At 43.6% G+C, this 16,768-nt stretch overlaps 1 protein-coding gene across 5 annotated transcripts in view; it reads left to right on the top strand.

Moving 5' to 3' along the window:
* Positions 1 to 16,768, top strand: part of gli2a (GLI family zinc finger 2a) — a 382,695-nt gene that overhangs the window by 294,730 nt on the left and 71,197 nt on the right. The gene's annotated exons all lie outside the window — the stretch shown is intronic.

Below are 16,768 nucleotides of genomic sequence, written 5' to 3'. Positions count from 1 at the left end.
CCAGGGAATTGTGGGTGGTCCAGCTGCACAGGGAAGGAGGTGGAGATGTGGAACAGTAGTGGTGGTGGGAGATTTGTTAGTGAGGGGAAAGGCAGATAATCTGAGGCCACAGATAAACATGTGGGAGTTTGATATCCTAGCTATGACGAAGACTCGGCTGAAAGATGGGTAGGATTGGCAGCTCAGCATTCCTGGTTATAGCGTATTCAGACAAGATAGAGCCAAGGAATGGGGGAGTGCAGAGAGTTGCAGTGTTTATCAAGAATGAATTGTAGCAGTGAGGAGGAATGATATCGCAGAAGGATCATCAAATGAGATCCAAGATAGAAGTAAAAACATCACAAAAGAACACACCGACAGGCTCCAAACAATGCAGGAGAGATAGCGGATCAAACATATAATCAAATTCCTTACTATTACTGCCTTAATATTCTTACACCTCTCTGAAGTTTGATTTAATTTCTTGAGGAGGCAACCGGGAGTGTTGTTGAGGCTAATGTATTTGAGGTCACCTATGTGGATTTTTGCAAAGCTGTTGATAAGGCCCCTTATGGCAGGCTGATAAATAAAGTAAAAGCCCATTGAATCCAGAGGAGAGTGGCACATTGGATTCATTGGGTGAGAGAAGCAGGGAGTGATGGTAGAGGGATACTTCTGTAATTCCGAGATAATAGGAACTGCAGATGCTAGAGAATCCGAGATAACAAGGTGTAGAGCTGGATGAACATAGCAGGCTGAAGACCATCACAGGAGCAGGAAGTTTTCAGATGAAGGGTCTAGGCCCGAAACGTCCGCCTTCTGTAACTCCAGTCAGTTTCCAGTGGGGTTCCACAGGGTGTGGTGCTGGGGCGCTTACTATTTGTGGTATACATTAGTCATTTGGACTTAACTGTAGGGGGTTTGATCATGTAGTTCGTGGATGTCATAAAAATTCATACCATGATAAGTAGGGAGTCGGATACTCATAGATTACAGGAAGATATTAATGGACTGTTCAAGTGAGCAAAATGGTGTACATTGAAATCCATCCTGAAAAGTGTGAGCTAAAGCCCTTGCGGAGGGCTAACAAAGCAAGGGACCATATTGTAAGAGGTAAAACCCTGGAAAGTACTGAAGATCAGAGGGACATATGCACATCCATACATGGAATATTTGCCTTTGAAGCACCAAAATGTAAAAGCGAGGAGATTATACTGAAACGGTATAATATGCTGATTAGGCCACAGCTGGTGTACGTGTGCAGCTCTGGTCACCACATAATGGGAAGGCTGTGATTGCACTGGAGGGATTGCAGAGGAGATTCACCAAGACACTGATTGGACTGGAAGGTCTGAGAAAAAATTCACGTTGTTTTCCTTGGAGCAACGAAAGGTGGGAGGGGACCTGAAAGAGATTTGTAAGATAATGAGGGGCATTGACGAGGTAGACAGAAAGCCACTGTTCCATTAGTAGAGGGGTGAATAATTAGGGGGCATAGCATGAAGGTAAGAGGTAGAGGCTAAGAAGAGAGTTGAAGAGAAAGCTTTCTAGCCAAAGGGTGGTGGGAGTCAGTAAGTCACTGCCTGAAAGGTGGTTGAGTCAGAAACTCAAGTAGCATTTAAGCTGAATTTAGATATGCATTTGCATTCCCATATCCTTCAGGGTATGAACAAAGAAACAGACTTAATGCAGACCAGCATGCGCTGATGGACTAAATGGCCTCCTTCTGAGTTGTGAATGGCTCTGAGTCTGTAACATTGCCACCACTCCTTTTGGTATTATACATGCTAATATTGCAACTCACTATCCTAGTCACAAAATTTAAAAGCTTGAAGGTTTAAATATTCCGTCACAGCTATTGCACTGGGCTGTGACAAGATCGAGACATATATATTATAACTCACTGGAAATAGTTTGCTGATTCTAGACTTTGTCAATAACTAATTATTCCTCTCTGCTGAGGGATCTTCTATCTGTTATAATTCCCATCACCCTTTTTGTGGATGAGTGCATAGCTTTTACTTGGCTATACTGCTCACCTACAAATGGTAAGAACTCACTATGCATGCAGTGTCATAACTTAGTTCAATGCCTTGGTTACACCAGTGTGTGCCAGTGGAGATTTGAAATGCAATATGTGGTGACATCTCTACTAGAATCTCAGATGTAAAACGTTGGCTTTCTTGCTCCTTATTCCACTTTTGAAACTGGACCATAAAATAATGCGCTATGTGACTGTAGAGCTTTTATTATGCTGAGTGTTTAATTACTGTAAAATCATGCTAAATAATCGTTTAGTTATCATGTTCCCACGGTCTCCTGTGTTTTTTCTCTTTTCATTTTTCAATGGAAATGCAAAATAATCTTCACAATTAACTTCAGATTCTCAAATATGCTTTTGTAGAACCCATTTTCATCTACCTTTAGAAATTTATGTATTGCCTCACTAACATCTATTTTTAGGGTTATGATCGACTTGATGTTAAAGACCTTCCCCTGCCTCTGAACATAGAGGAAAATCTATCTTTTGTTGCATTATCCAGAAGAGTGTTGATCGCAAGTCCAAAGAATTTGGGTGTAAACAAGCATCTGTATTTGATTCCATTAGTGCCAGTAAAAAGCATTCTGTGACCACCCACTGTACCAAGCTTAACAACATAGGGGAAAACATGTATCATAAAGTTTGAGTCTGATTTATTGTTGTCACATGTACCGAGATACAGTGAAAAGTGGTTGTCTTGCATGCTGTCAAGGCGGATCATACCGTACAATGTACATCAGGGTAGCAGAACAGAGTGCAGAATACAGTGCTACAGACATTGGGAAAGTGCACAAAGGGAGATAGCTCAGAATTAACACTTGAAAGGTCCCTTCAAAAGTCTGAGGGGGTCAAGTCAATAGTGTGCTGCAGTTAGAGAAAACTGCCCTGATGGAACAATGAAAAAGCATTATGTGAGGGTCAGATAGAGTGGGAGGCACTTAGGTGGCAGTAGGGACAATAGAAGGAAATGTAAGTAAAAAAATAGTTGAGAAATACTGTAGTGGTGCTAGATAGCTGTGACATGAGATATAGGCGCAGAAGTTGTTCAGCCAGCCGATTGAGTCTATTTAGCCACTCTTTGAGATGATAGCTGATCTGTATCCTCAACTCTTATTAGTGACATTTAAGCGACTGCTGGACATGCACATGGACAGCAGTGAATTGAGGGGAATGTAGGTTAGGTTATTTTATTTTTGGATTAGGATTATTCCACGGCACAACATTGTGGGCCGAAGGGCCTGTACTATGCTGTACTTTTCCATGTTCTATGTTCTAACTCTACTTTGTGGCTTATTCCTAATAACCCTCGATTCCCTTACTGATTAAAAATGTCTTTCTCAGCCTTGAATACACTTAATTAACCAATCTCAACAGCCTTCTGCTGTCACAAAGAATTCCACAGATTCACAAACTCTGAGAAGAAATTCCTCCCCATCTCTGTCTTAAATGTGCAAACCTTTAGAACATAGAACATTACAGCACAGTACAGGCCCTTCGGCCCTCGATGTTGTGCCGACCTGTCATACCGATCTCAAGCCTATGTACTGTACGTGAAAAGCTGGACAAATCCAACCCAGCCAATTATCACCCCATCAGTCTCTCGATCATCAGTAAAGTGATGGAAGGTGTCATCAACAGTGCTACTAAGCAGCACCTGCTCAGAAATAACCTGGTCAGTGACTCCCAGGGCCACTCCGCTCCTGATCTCATTACAGCCTTAGTTCAAACATGGACAAAAGAGCTGAATTCCAGAGGTGAGGTGAGAGTGACAGCCCTTGATAACAATGCTGTATTTTACAGAGTGTGGCATCAAGGAGCCCTAGCAAAATTGGAATCAATAGCTGTCAGGGGGCGAACTCTCTGGTGTTTGGGGTCATACCTGATACAAAGGAAAATGGTCGTGGCTGTTGGAGGTCAGTCATTTCAGCTCCAGGACGTCTCTGCAGGAGTCCTCAGGGTAGTGTCCTCAGCCCAGCCATCTTCAGCTGCTTCATCAAGACATTCCCTCCATCATAAGGTCAGGAGTCGGGATGTTCACTGATGATTGCACAATGTTTGGCACTGTTTGTGACTCCTCAGATACTGAAGCAAAGCATGTTCAAATGCAACAAGATCTGGACAAAATCCAGCCTTGGGTTGACATGGCGTCAAGTGATATTTGCATCACACGAATGCCAGGCTATGACCATCACTAATAAGAGACAATCTAACTACCACCCTTTGACATTCAATCGTGTTACCGTGACTGAATTCCCCGACTATCAACTTCCCAGGAGTTATCATTGACCAAAAACATTTGCCACATAAACACTGGCTACAAGAGGAGGCCAGAAACTGGGAATACTGCGGCGAGTAACTCACCTCCTGACTCCTCAAAGCCTGTCCACCATTTACAGGGCACAAATCAGGAGTGTGATAGAAAACTCACCACTTGCCTGGATGAGTGCAGCCCCAACAACACTCCAGAAGCTTGCCGCCATCCAGGTCAAAGCAGCCCGCTTGATTGGCACTACATCCACAAGCATCCACTCCCTACACCACTGCTACTCAATCGCAGTAATGTGTACTACCTACAAGATGCACTGTGGAAATTCACCAAAGATCCTCAGACTGCACCTTCCAAACCCATGATCACTTCCATTTCGAAGGACAAGGGCGGTAGACATATGGGAATACCACCAGCCGCAAGTTCTACTCCAAGCCACTCACCATCCTGACTTGGAAATATATCACAGTTCCTTCACTGCTGAAAGCCCTGGAATCCCCTCCCTAATGGCATCATGAGTCGACGCACAGTAGATAACTGCAATGGTTCAAGAAGATAGCTCATCGTCACCTTCTCAAGAGCAGCTGGGGATGGGCAAGAAATGCTGACCAGCCAGCGATGCCCACATCCCACAATAATGATACGAAAATAAAAAGTGGGACTTGTTTAGTTTGGAAACACAGTCAGCATGGACTAGTTCAACCAAAGGGTCCATTTCTATGACTCTATTCTTCCAGCCAATATGTCCAAATATTATAATCCATTTGCCAAGTTTTCGCCCATTGTTTACACCATCCTCACTACTTGTCTTCCCACCTATTTTTGTGTCATCCACAAACTTGGCAATAGTACGTTCATTTTCCTCATTCACGTAATGAATATATATTCAAATAATTGTGGCTCAAGCCCTGACCCCTGTGGCAGTCCATTTCTTGCATGTTGCCAACCAGAATGTGTCCCCTTATCCAAATTTTCTGTCTTCTTTTAGTTGGCCAAACCTCTACCCATGTTGATATACTACCCCCCAAACCATGGGCTCTTATTTTATTAAGCTCCTTATGTGCAATACTATATTAAACGCCCCTACAAAGCCAAATATATTTCACCAACTGCTTCCCCTTCATTCATCCTGGTCATTATCTCCTTAAAGAATTCGAATAAACTTGTCAGGCATGATTTCAGCTTCATGTAGTCATGTAGACCATGTTTGATACTATGAAAAATTATAAAAAGCTCTGCTGTGCTTTCTCGCACAACACGTGCAATCATTTCCCCAATAACAGATGTTAAGCTAACTGATGTATAGTTTTGCCTCCTTTTTGAATGAAGATGTTACATTGACAGGTTTTCAATCCTCTGGGACTTACCCAGAATATAAGGATTCTCAGAATATTATTATCAGTGCCTCCGCTATCTCTGTAAGTACTTCTTGGAATATCATAGGATGCTTTCCATCTGGTCTGGAAGTTTCATTGGTCTTTAGCCCTATTAGTGACCTTATTTGCATTAATTTCTTCTAACCCTTCTGCCAATTGATTACTTCACATTTTGGAATGCTGGTAGTATTTTCTACCATGAAGAATAATGCAAAGTATTTACTGAACTCCTCTGCCATTTCCTGGGTTCCTATTATAATTACCGAGCCTCATTCTCTCTAGGGCCGAGGTTAATTTTGACTTCTGCCTCGCCCACGTTATATATTTAAAGACATTCTCACTGTCAAACTTGCTATGGGGTACAGTGATCTGATTGAGACAACTGAGAGAGTTCTTGACAATGCAATTTAATAGGTGGAACAAGGAGAGGATTCTGACCAGTGACTGGAAACTTCACAATGTTGAAGACAGATGGAGAATGATACATGCTTGTTGATTTATTTGTCTTGGTTGCCTGTGCTGCACGCAGGCTAAACATACCAAACATAAACAGTGCATTCAGCTGTACACCACAGTGAGTGTGCGGAAACATCCACAGCTCAATTTTTTTTTGGTTTAAATTTTTAACGTTTTGCTTTCAGTTCTGATAATTATTAAGACAGTGGAACAGGACTGGAAATGGATGCTTTGTATCAATGTGATGTTCACCTCTTGGCATTGGTTTAACTTGGACCCATGTGTAAGATGGTTGCTGTCAGGATGAGTGTATGCACTCACTTTGTGTCTGAGAATCAATGAAACTGCAACACCAAAGGATTGGCCACTTGAACCATTGGACCTGTGCCAGCACTTGCTTTACAAATGCCTTCCAGCCTAGTATCATTTTCCTCCACTTTGCTTTCACAGCAGCAGCTTGAGGTTGAGCAGTTTTACATGTGCTGCAATGAATAGTTTAATTCAGGGCAATTCCAAGAGCCACGGGGTGGAATCCTGCACCCTCACCCGTGGTGACTTTGGTCTTGGTGCTATTTCATTCAACGGACAGGTAGCAGCTGGGAAACCCGGGTTTGCCACCTTCACCCTGACTGAGATGGCAGCAGGAGCTCTGTAGGTGGTTTCCCCCACCTCCGTCACCAGTTGAGGCCCTTAATTTCCCAACAAACGCCCAGTGAAGACCCATTGTGCTACAACTCTTATTAACTCGGAGTCGCATTGCCCCTCATTCAGATGAATGAATGAATCTGGCATTAGGAAGGGACGGAACTGCTCTCGCTGTCAATGCAGCCAATAGAAACAAAGAAAATAGCCACAGGAGTAGGCCATTCAGCCCTTCAAGTCTGTTCTGCCATTTGTTATGATCATGGCTAATCATCCACCTCAGTACCCTGCTTTCTTAATGTGATCCCTTTATATCTTTCTTGAAAGCATTCAATGTTTTGGCTTCACCACTTTTTGTGGCAGAGAATTCCACAGGTTGACCACTCTCTGAGTGAAGAAACTTCTCCTCATCTCAGTCCTAAACAGCCTACCCCATGTCTTAAACAGTGACCTGTGTTCAGGACTCCCCAGGAATTGGGAACATCCTTCCTGCATTTACGCTGCATAAAGTGTTAGAATTTCATCGGCCTCAGTGAGATATCTACTCATGTTTCTTACTTTCACGCAAGTCCCCACTCAAACAACATCCCCTAGCCAATCACTTAAGATCCACTGATAACCCTTGGACGTGGCTGACTGCAGTACCATGAGCAGCCACTAGCTTCCCTGATGGTGCTGCAGTTCATTAGAAGGTGCTAACCTGTTCATGGCAGCCAAGCCTTCAACACCCTCGCCACTGCCCTGGGACAAGTCCTCTAAAAAGAAAAGCCTGTAAACTTTCACCATATCTTCAGATGGCACCTGAGACGCCCATCACCTCCACAACATACTGCCCATGAGGTGTCAGACTTTTTCTCATTTCTGAGATAACAAGTTGTGGAGCTGGATGAGCACAGCAGGCTAAGGAGCATCTTAGGAGCGGGAAGGCTGAGGTTTCGGGCCTCGCCCCTAGGGTCCTGCTCCTAAGATGCTGCTTGGCCTGCTGTGTTCATCCAGCCCCACACCTTGTTATCTCGGATTCTCCAGCATCTGCAGTTCCTATTATCTCCTTCTCATATCCTTCAGTTTGAGTTTGCACATTGTTATGTTGGGTTCAACTGGGCCTAACTGACTGTCCAGCTTCACAGGTCCCAATATGTTTTGAGTTCCAGTTATGAAATAGTAGGCACTTTGAGGCTGCGACCATCTATGAAATATTCACAGAGTCAAGTCGCATTTTTAACCACAATCAGCAATATCGTTAATCCCTGATCTGAGTCACGCCTGGGTGGGGCGTGGAAGAGGACTGGAACAAGGAATGTTCTACATACCCCACAAAGAGACAGGTATAACAGGGGCTCATGCAGGTACCCATGGCCACCCTTCTGACCTGAAGAAGGTGAGAGGAGTTAAAGAATAAGTTGTTCTAGGTGAGGACAAGCTCAGCCAGGCGGACGGGGGTGATGGCGGATGGAGACGGTTCAGGCCCTTTGGCCATGAAGAAGCAAAGAGCCCTGAGACCATCTTGGTAGGGGATGGATTGTGAAGGGATTTCACGTCGATGGTGAGGAGGATGCAGATGGAGCCCGTAAACTGGGAACTTCTTGAACCTGGCATAAAGCATCAGACACATTGCGGATGTGAGTGGGAAGGGACTGGACAAGGGGAGAAAAGAGTTGAGTCAAGGTATGAAGAGATGGGTTCTGTGGAGCAGAAGCAGAAATGGTTGGTGTGCCCGAATAGTCTTGTTGGCTGGGGGAAGGAGGTATAAGTGAGCTGTGTGGTTGACTGTGAGGTGAACTGGGAGGTCACCAGATGAAATGAGATGAGTAAATGTTATTTTGCTATGGCCTGGTCAGATTTTGGTTTTTCCTAATTACCACACAGCAGGCTTATTGCTGTTAGAGAATGGTCCAACTAAGATTCTGCTAATGGACAATCAGTGGAGATGATTAGGTTAAATAATATGTCATCATGGAATGTAACACACACGGTGGTGGAGAGGTGCAGATAAAGTGTGCATGTTATATTCACTTATTAATAACAGTGTGGGTTAAACTTTCGCCCACTCTTCTCCTGAGACAACCTTCTTTCTCCCACACAGGTTAGAGCTTCAAGATCGTTGCCTGACCCTTTGAGAAAGGGGAGTTCTGCTGTAAACCCAGACTCCCCACAAAGATAATTTTCAAGCACTAATGTATTCCTTGGGCATTTAAAAAATAAAGTGCTTGCCTCTTTAAAATAATATGTGCTCTTTGTTCTTTTTGTTTTCGAGGCATCTGGATTGCATCAGTCTCTCTTCCAGGCATTAGTCTGATCAGAAGTAACTTCATCTCAGCTTGTTGAACAGTCTGTTTCTTCCTTTTGGTTTTGTCAGAAACCATAAACAACAAGTGGGTGTTGAATGTTTTTTTTTCTCATCAGTTCACCCATCTGCTCCAGATTTATTCTTTGTTAGCCTTTCTGAACTACAGAGTTTGAGAGTTTAGTGCTGTATTGTCAGCCTGCCCAGGCATATTGCCCTCAATGGACCTTTAACACACTCTGCTGTGCAGTGGTTGGGGCATACCAGTTCCAAAATAGCACATGCCCCTATCTCAGGCCCGTTGTTAGCAAGGAATCCGTGTGAAGCCTGAATAATCACTTGTCAACTAGCTGTAAAGATGTCAGGCAGTGGACTGACATCCTCATTGGGAGCAGTGTGTAGCTCAGGGCAAAAATACAAAGTTAAAGAAGGCCTAAGATCCATCTCATTGCATTTCACAATCAAATGGCTTTTGTTTTTCAAAATGTTCAAGCCAGGATCCTGAAAAGACCAAATGTAATATTTTCAGAGTTGGTGGGTTTGCTTCCTTCTTGAAACAAAATCCCATATTTGGGTCATGTTACAGTGATTTAACTTCACAGAGCTTCAGCAAACATCCCTGCAAATATAATGATTAGCCAACTCTCATCAAACACTTTTGAAACCAGAGATGTGACAATTGTGCGAGTTTCTGACACTCCAAAATGGTTTTGAAAACTTTCACTGGTTTCTAACTGCCCAATTCTATTTATGAAGGTAAGTCAACCTGAGTCTGACTGTGTCTGTAACATTAATACATGGCTTTGTGAACCAAAATAGCTGCAGATCTGTGTTCAAACAAACAAACTTAGAACCCATTTCAAAAGTTGATTTGATTACCCTAAACATATACTGTTTTAATTTGGTGGGGGTGTTTTCTTTCTCTAATTTTAAGATTCCTGCAGTTGAACTCTTTAAGTGTTTTAAAGAGGTAAAATATTATCTTGTAAAGTTATTGATTGCTGACTGCTATAAAGTCATCAGAGCCCCAGTGCGCTGCTCTCTTATTAGGCTGACTTGGAGTGAGTTTAACCTGAGGGTTGAAAAGGCAGGACCTCCATGGTGACCTCAGCAAGAATTGAACCCATGCTATTGGTGTTCCACTACATTGGAAACAAGCTTGCCAGTCAGTTGAGCTAACTGACCCCGATAGTTAGTTCTATTGTCTACAGTAGAACCGAATTTAAGGGCCAGCACGTATAGCGAGTGACCAATCCAATAGTTCTCATGATGTACCATCACCAAAGACAAATTTCTACACCACAGTCTTTACTGTGAGTTTATATTGTAGGCCCATGTTTTGAGTCTGTAGGGTAAGTCTGTAGTTTTGATCAACATTGCAGCTATGTTGGATCTTTATTGTGAGTCTGTGTTGTACGTCTGTGCTTTGGATCTACATTGCAAGCCTGTAGTACAAGTCAGCACTTTTGGCCTATGTTGTGAGTCATTGGTGTAAGTCTGTTCTGGGATCTATATTGTGAGCTTACAGTTTAGGGCTGCACTGTGAATCCATACAGTTAATCCAAACTGGCCCACACTGTGGCTCCAAGTTGTGAGTTTGCAGGTCAAGTCTGAATTGTGCAACAGCACTGAGTTCACTGTTTCAAATAAGAATGATGTATTGAGCGTAAAAACAAAACTGCTCACGCAGCAGCATCATTAATATCAGATGCATTGGTAAGGCCTTTCATTAGGATGCAACCAAAACACAAACTCGTCCTTTCTCTTCTAAACGCTGACGGACTTTCAGCATTAATTCAGCATTATTGAGATGGTTTCCTATGGCTAGAATTTACTGCATTTCACTTCATTGAGGCAGTCGAGCCCAGCATTTCCACTGCAGCCAGTTGGACAGTGGTGTCCTAAAGACCAATGTGGCAGGGAAAATTAAGGCTAGGTAGGGGTTACAGAGACAACAGACTTCAGATTGGCATTGCAGGACTGCATCTGGCACCACTCAAGCCAGTGTGAAAGCAAGTGCCCTTGTTGAACTGTGGAAAAGTTAGCTATGTCAGTAAACTTTGCTAAACTCCATTCCCAGTGCAGAGCCTGAAACAACAGCTCTGCAATTTAGACGACTTGATACTGAGATTATTGTTCCTGACTTATAGCTCTCTCAAATTGCCACTGGAAAATTTTAATGACTAAGAATTTCTGGAGCTTTGCAATTCACTTCTGCTAACTTCTCAGTTCTTCGATGTATGTTCTCATTGAGAGTGGAGACTTGTACAATTTAATCTGTAATATATACCAGTTGGGTCTGCAGATTCTGTGAACAAACTGCAAAACAACTCTCAGTAAAGCAGTAGGAACGTGACTGCATTTCCTAATCCTCTTGTATAAGTGTGGTGGCACTTTGACAGAAATATGCACACATGTGCACATGTTTATGAAGGTATTAGCAGCCTGAAATTAGAATAGCACACTTAATATAAAGCTTGAAGGACAGCCAAAAGATCCCCAATAGTTACACCATGGCTGAGGTCTCAATTGGAAAATCATTTCCAACTATTCAAGCTTTGTGCTTATGAAACACTTGACTCTATTATTACACTGTAAATGTATTTGTAGCTCTCTTTCTTCCCTGCCTCCCTTCCTCTATTATAAATAAAGTGTTGGTCTGGGAACTCGACATTTGTGACAAAATCGCATCACCAAGCAAGGAATACTCCTTTCTCTCCCGGTTTATTTTTTCTGAATTGTATCAGTGAGTGTTATAATCTTAGGACGTTTGACCTTACACCCATAGATTTGAGACTCCTGAGCATTTTGAAGCTGTGCAACATTTTAAATATTTAACAGGTAATTCCTTAATCCACGGCAAAATTTGCATCAGTTCATGCAATTTTCCTGTGCAGATGTTGTCAGTAGAAACTAGAACATTATCAAATTATTTTCTAGATTCGATGTCTTAAGTCAAAAAGTGCAAGCAAAAGCAGATGATGTAGATAAACATGTGCCTGGATATTTCAGTTTACTGCCGTGTTTGCACATGTGTATGTTTTGGCTTCTCACCACATTCTGACTGCTATTTGAGTGACTTCCAAAGCTTCTCTGTCAACACGGCAGATTCTTTTCCTACTGGCAATCCAACTTGTCTGAAGCCAATCTGTGCAAAATACTTTCAGTGCCCAAGAGCAGGCAGGCAATACAGAATTTCCAGAAAGATAAACTACAGTTCAGGAGTAAAGAGAAGGACCTGCCCCCTTTCCCATCCTTCCTCTCCCTCTCTCCCTCCCTCCCTCTCTCCCTCTCTCTCTCTCTCTCGCTCTTATCTACTACACCCCTCCCCCTCAAGATAGGTAAAATAATGGAGAAGGAAAGCCGTTGTATAAGTGAATTTTAGGTGAAATGTTGGAAGAGAGAAGGCGCAGAGCAGAATATGAAGCACCCACAGTTTATGAAAGAAAACCGGAGCAGGTCAGATGGACCCATGGAGACACAAAACATATTGTGAACGATTTTTAAGTGTACCGTTCTGAGACCACGTAGATGTACACATACCCATCAGGGCTCATACAGCAGCCCCCAGCCAGCTAAGCCAGCTGCAGAGGCTGGCTGCGATCCTAATCCCAAATCCCTCGTATCAGGATTAGGCGCGATCAAAAGTCGAATCATGGGTGGCTCACAGAGCCATTGCTTCCTTCCACCCGGCCACTGAGCACTTCAGAATGACTTGTAACCACAGGTAGAAGAGAATGCCTGCCTGTGGTTGTTTTCACTGTCTAGTAATTCTGTTCCGCTGAGTCTTGCCCCCAGGCTAGAGTGAATAAAACCTTTTATCCGACTGTGACTGGAGATTCTCTCTCTGAGAGTCTGTCAGATTCAGGCACCTTATTGCCTCCAGATTGTATTAATCCCATCTCCCCTCCATCTAATGGGTGTGACAATGCCTGGATCAAATATACCATAGAGACAAGAAAGGTCCCGACTGCATTATGCTATAGCCTGTGCTGAGCCAGGCATGTATCTGTTCTGAGAAATGGTCACCAGACCCGAAACGTTAACTCTGATTTTGTTCTTCACAGATGCTGCCGGACCTCTTGTGGTTTTCCAGCAGTTTCTGTTTTAGCTCTGGCTGAGAACTGAATGGACTCAGTTAGAATGCTCCAGGTTAGAGATGGGAAAATGCAGACCCACGCTCCTGAATTTCAGCTGGGCCTGATCCCCTTTTCCTTTGGCCTGACCCCATTTCCACCATTCCCCAAGACCACCATGTTAATCACAGTGAAATGATTCAGCCTGCAAGAGAAATAGCCCTAAATGAGGCACAGTGCCTCTGTAGTTGGCTGTCTCACAGCGCTACAGACCCGCATTTGATTCCAGCCTTGGGTAACTGCTTGGAGTTTGCATATTCTCCCTATGTCTGTGTGGGCTTCCTCCTACAGTCCAAAGATGTGCAGGATAGGCATATTGGCCACGGGAAATTGTTTGTAGTGTCCAAGGATGAGCCGACTAGGCAGGTTAGCTATTGGAAATGCAGGGTTATGGGGATAATGGGTCTGATTGGGATGCCCTTAAGAGGGTTGGTGTGGACTTGATGGGCTGAATGACCTGTTTCTACACTGTGGGGATTGTATCAATGGAATCTCCTTCCCCACTCATTTGGCATACTGACTGAAGGCCACTCTCTTAGTGCTATCTTTGCCATCTGAAGAAGGAAGCTCTGGTTATGGCAGGGAGGCACTTTCTCCTGCTCCTAGTTTCAATGTTCCTGTGTTGTGTTTTCCTTGGGAGCTGCATCTCCCACTTTGTTAATGTTGCTGACAGCCTCACTAGTGTACTTCCCCACCCCTCCCTACATATCCTCTTACCTTTCCCAAGGCTCGCCTGAGACCGTATCCAGCAAGACAGCAGCCTGAGATGTGACCCTGCCGAAGGCCAAACTGTTTGTCAAGGCACGTCGGCCGGCAGCTGATTATTGAAATGAGACCTGAGGCCCAATTTCAAGCCAGTTCTTGGGTTTCCATCAAATTCTAGCTAGGCCAAATTCCCATCCTCTCCTAGCAACGTAGGATTTAGGAGCAGGAGCAGGCAATTCAGCTCTTTGAGCCTGGTCCTCCATTTAACATGATCATAGCTGATCTTATCCTGGGCTCAACTCCACTTGACTGCATGCTCCCTGGTACTTTATCCCACCTTTCATCAGAAACATATCTACTTCTTTCATGCATTTGTTGATTCATTCTGCCTCTGCTGCAGTCTGGGGCAGTGAGATCCACAGATTCATGACCCTCTCAGAGAAGTAGTTTCACCTCATCTCAGTTTTGAACCTACTTGCTCTCACCCGGCTGTTTATGACCACTCCCCCACCATCACCATATTTTCTCTTTCTCCAATCCTGTAAATTACACGTGTTACAACTTGACTTTGAACCTTCCCACATCTAGTAACACATAAGTCCATTAGATAATCGTGAAGAAGTAGGCTGTTCAGCCCATATTGAGTTTCCTCTACTGTTTAATGGAATCATAACTGAACTGAATCCTTGACAGTAGTTTCCTGTTGTCACCCCTTAAACCACTGACTAAAAAATCTGGCTTCCTTAGCCTTGGATGCACACATGGGGCGAAAGTGAGAACATGTACTGATTTGGATGATGAACCATGATCATGTTTGTAACTAGAGAAGGCTCAAATGACCTACTCCTGCCCCTATTTTCGATGTTGCTACATTTAATGATCCAGCTGCGAAGGCTCTCTGTCATGAAGAATTCCACAGGTTCACTACTCATTGAGAGGAGAAAGTCCTTCTCATTAGGCAGAAAACCCTCTTAAGGGCATCCCAATCAGATCCATTATCCCCATAACCCTGCATTTCCAATAGCTAAACTGCCTAGTTGGCTCATCCTTGGACACTACAAACAATTTCCCGTGGCCAATATGCCTATCCTGCACATCTTTGGACTGTAGGAGGGAGCCCACAGTTGACAGAGGCAGAAGCTCACCATCAGCCTCTCAAGTGGTACAAGGGATGGACAATAAATTCTGGCTCAGCTAGTGACATCCATATCTCATGAGTAAACAAAGAATAGTACTTGCTTAGAGATAGTAAGAACTGCTGGTGCTGGAGTCAGAGATAAGTGTGGAGCTGGAGGATCACAGCAGGCCAGGCAGCATCAGAGGAAAGGTCCCAAACCGAAATAGCAACTTTCCTGTTCCTCCAGCTCCACACTGTGTTAGATAGTACTTGCTTATATCTGTTTCACCTGGAACAGGTCACCAGCCTATCACTACACTGCATCAAGAATGGTGGAACAGGAAACCCTTACCGTTAGCTGTAGGCAGAATTTATAGATTGATAAAGTGACCATACTATGAACACACCTTCTCTGACCATTGAGTGTAAGGGCAGGACTCGAACCTCAAGTTTCTGGCTCAGAGGCATGGATGGTGTCCACTGAACCAAAAGACCTCCCGACCTTTAAAACTTGGTGAGATCAATAAATAGTTAAACAACTTTCTGAATGTTACGGGCTTCAACAGGAGGTCCCACCCAAGAAGTTAACCTCCTCTCGGTCCAATTCGCTGTGAATCTCCAGTATTCCCCCCCCCCCCCCCCCCACCCCGCCCCACAACATGTCGGAATTCCAGTTCTCGCAGTTTTCCTTTCATGAACTACAGTTCCTTGTCCTCCTGTCTGAATAGATGTAGTATTTAAAGTCTCTGCAGTGTAATGGCTTGAGACTTTCAGAGGCCCCAAAGACCAAAATTAGAAGAGACAGAAATGAAATGCCTGTTACTTGTTACGTATTGGAAATGTCCCAGACTAGTCTACTAAACATGACATTCTTCAACAGAGCTTTACAGATTAGGTTTACATTTGCTCAGCCGACCAGCAGACACACCAATAAACTTGAGCTGGTAGTGGACGTCACACCGATGCCTGCAAATTAATGGGGGCCAATGTTTGAGCAGTCATCATAGACATAAATCACGGGAAATGGGGGGAGAAATGAGTACAAGGCTTTTCTTTCTATTTAGTAATTTATCATGGGAAGTGGCACATTAATAAACACAGGTCCCCTGAGGTGAGGGGATAACAGAGATAAATACGACTGCCAAATCTAACTTGCATCTCCAAGCCCATAGAAAGCACGGGACTGTGGGAATGCAAATTCAGGTAATATAAAGCTTGTATGTTTCCCTTATTCACATTTTCAGACTTTCAATTAATTTTGAAACAGTGTTAATTTGGTCGTTCCCACAATCCCTGGTATTTCAGTGCACTGTATCCCAGCAGCTTAGTTTTGCTGCATACCTAACTGTTTAAGAATAATTTTCTATTGATTGGCAAAAGCACTAGAAGGGAAATGAGTAGAGTTGTTTTCCTTTCGGCAGAAGGTTGGTACAATCAGGAAACACTGCCTGAAAAGGCAATGGGCAGAGATTCAGTAGTAAGTTTCACTAGAGTTTTGGATATGTACTTGGAAAGGAAACATTTGCAGGGATATGGAGAAACAGTAGGGAATCGAGCTGCAGCTTCCAAACCTGTGATCTCCACTACGTAGAAACACAAGTTTGCAGATACATTGGAATCTCTATATTGGCAAGCACCCCTCCAGGTCACATGCAATTATTACTTAGAAGTATATCAAATTTCCTTCTGCATTGCTGAGTCAAAACCCTGGAGCTCCCTCACTGATGGAATTGTAGGTGTCCCTACACACCCAAGGACTGCAATGG

The sequence above is a fragment of the Stegostoma tigrinum genome, chromosome 7 (genome assembly GCF_030684315.1).
Source record: "Stegostoma tigrinum isolate sSteTig4 chromosome 7, sSteTig4.hap1, whole genome shotgun sequence".
Taxonomy (NCBI): domain Eukaryota; kingdom Metazoa; phylum Chordata; class Chondrichthyes; order Orectolobiformes; family Stegostomatidae; genus Stegostoma; species Stegostoma tigrinum.
This window is presented reverse-complemented; position numbering and strand designations above follow the sequence as displayed.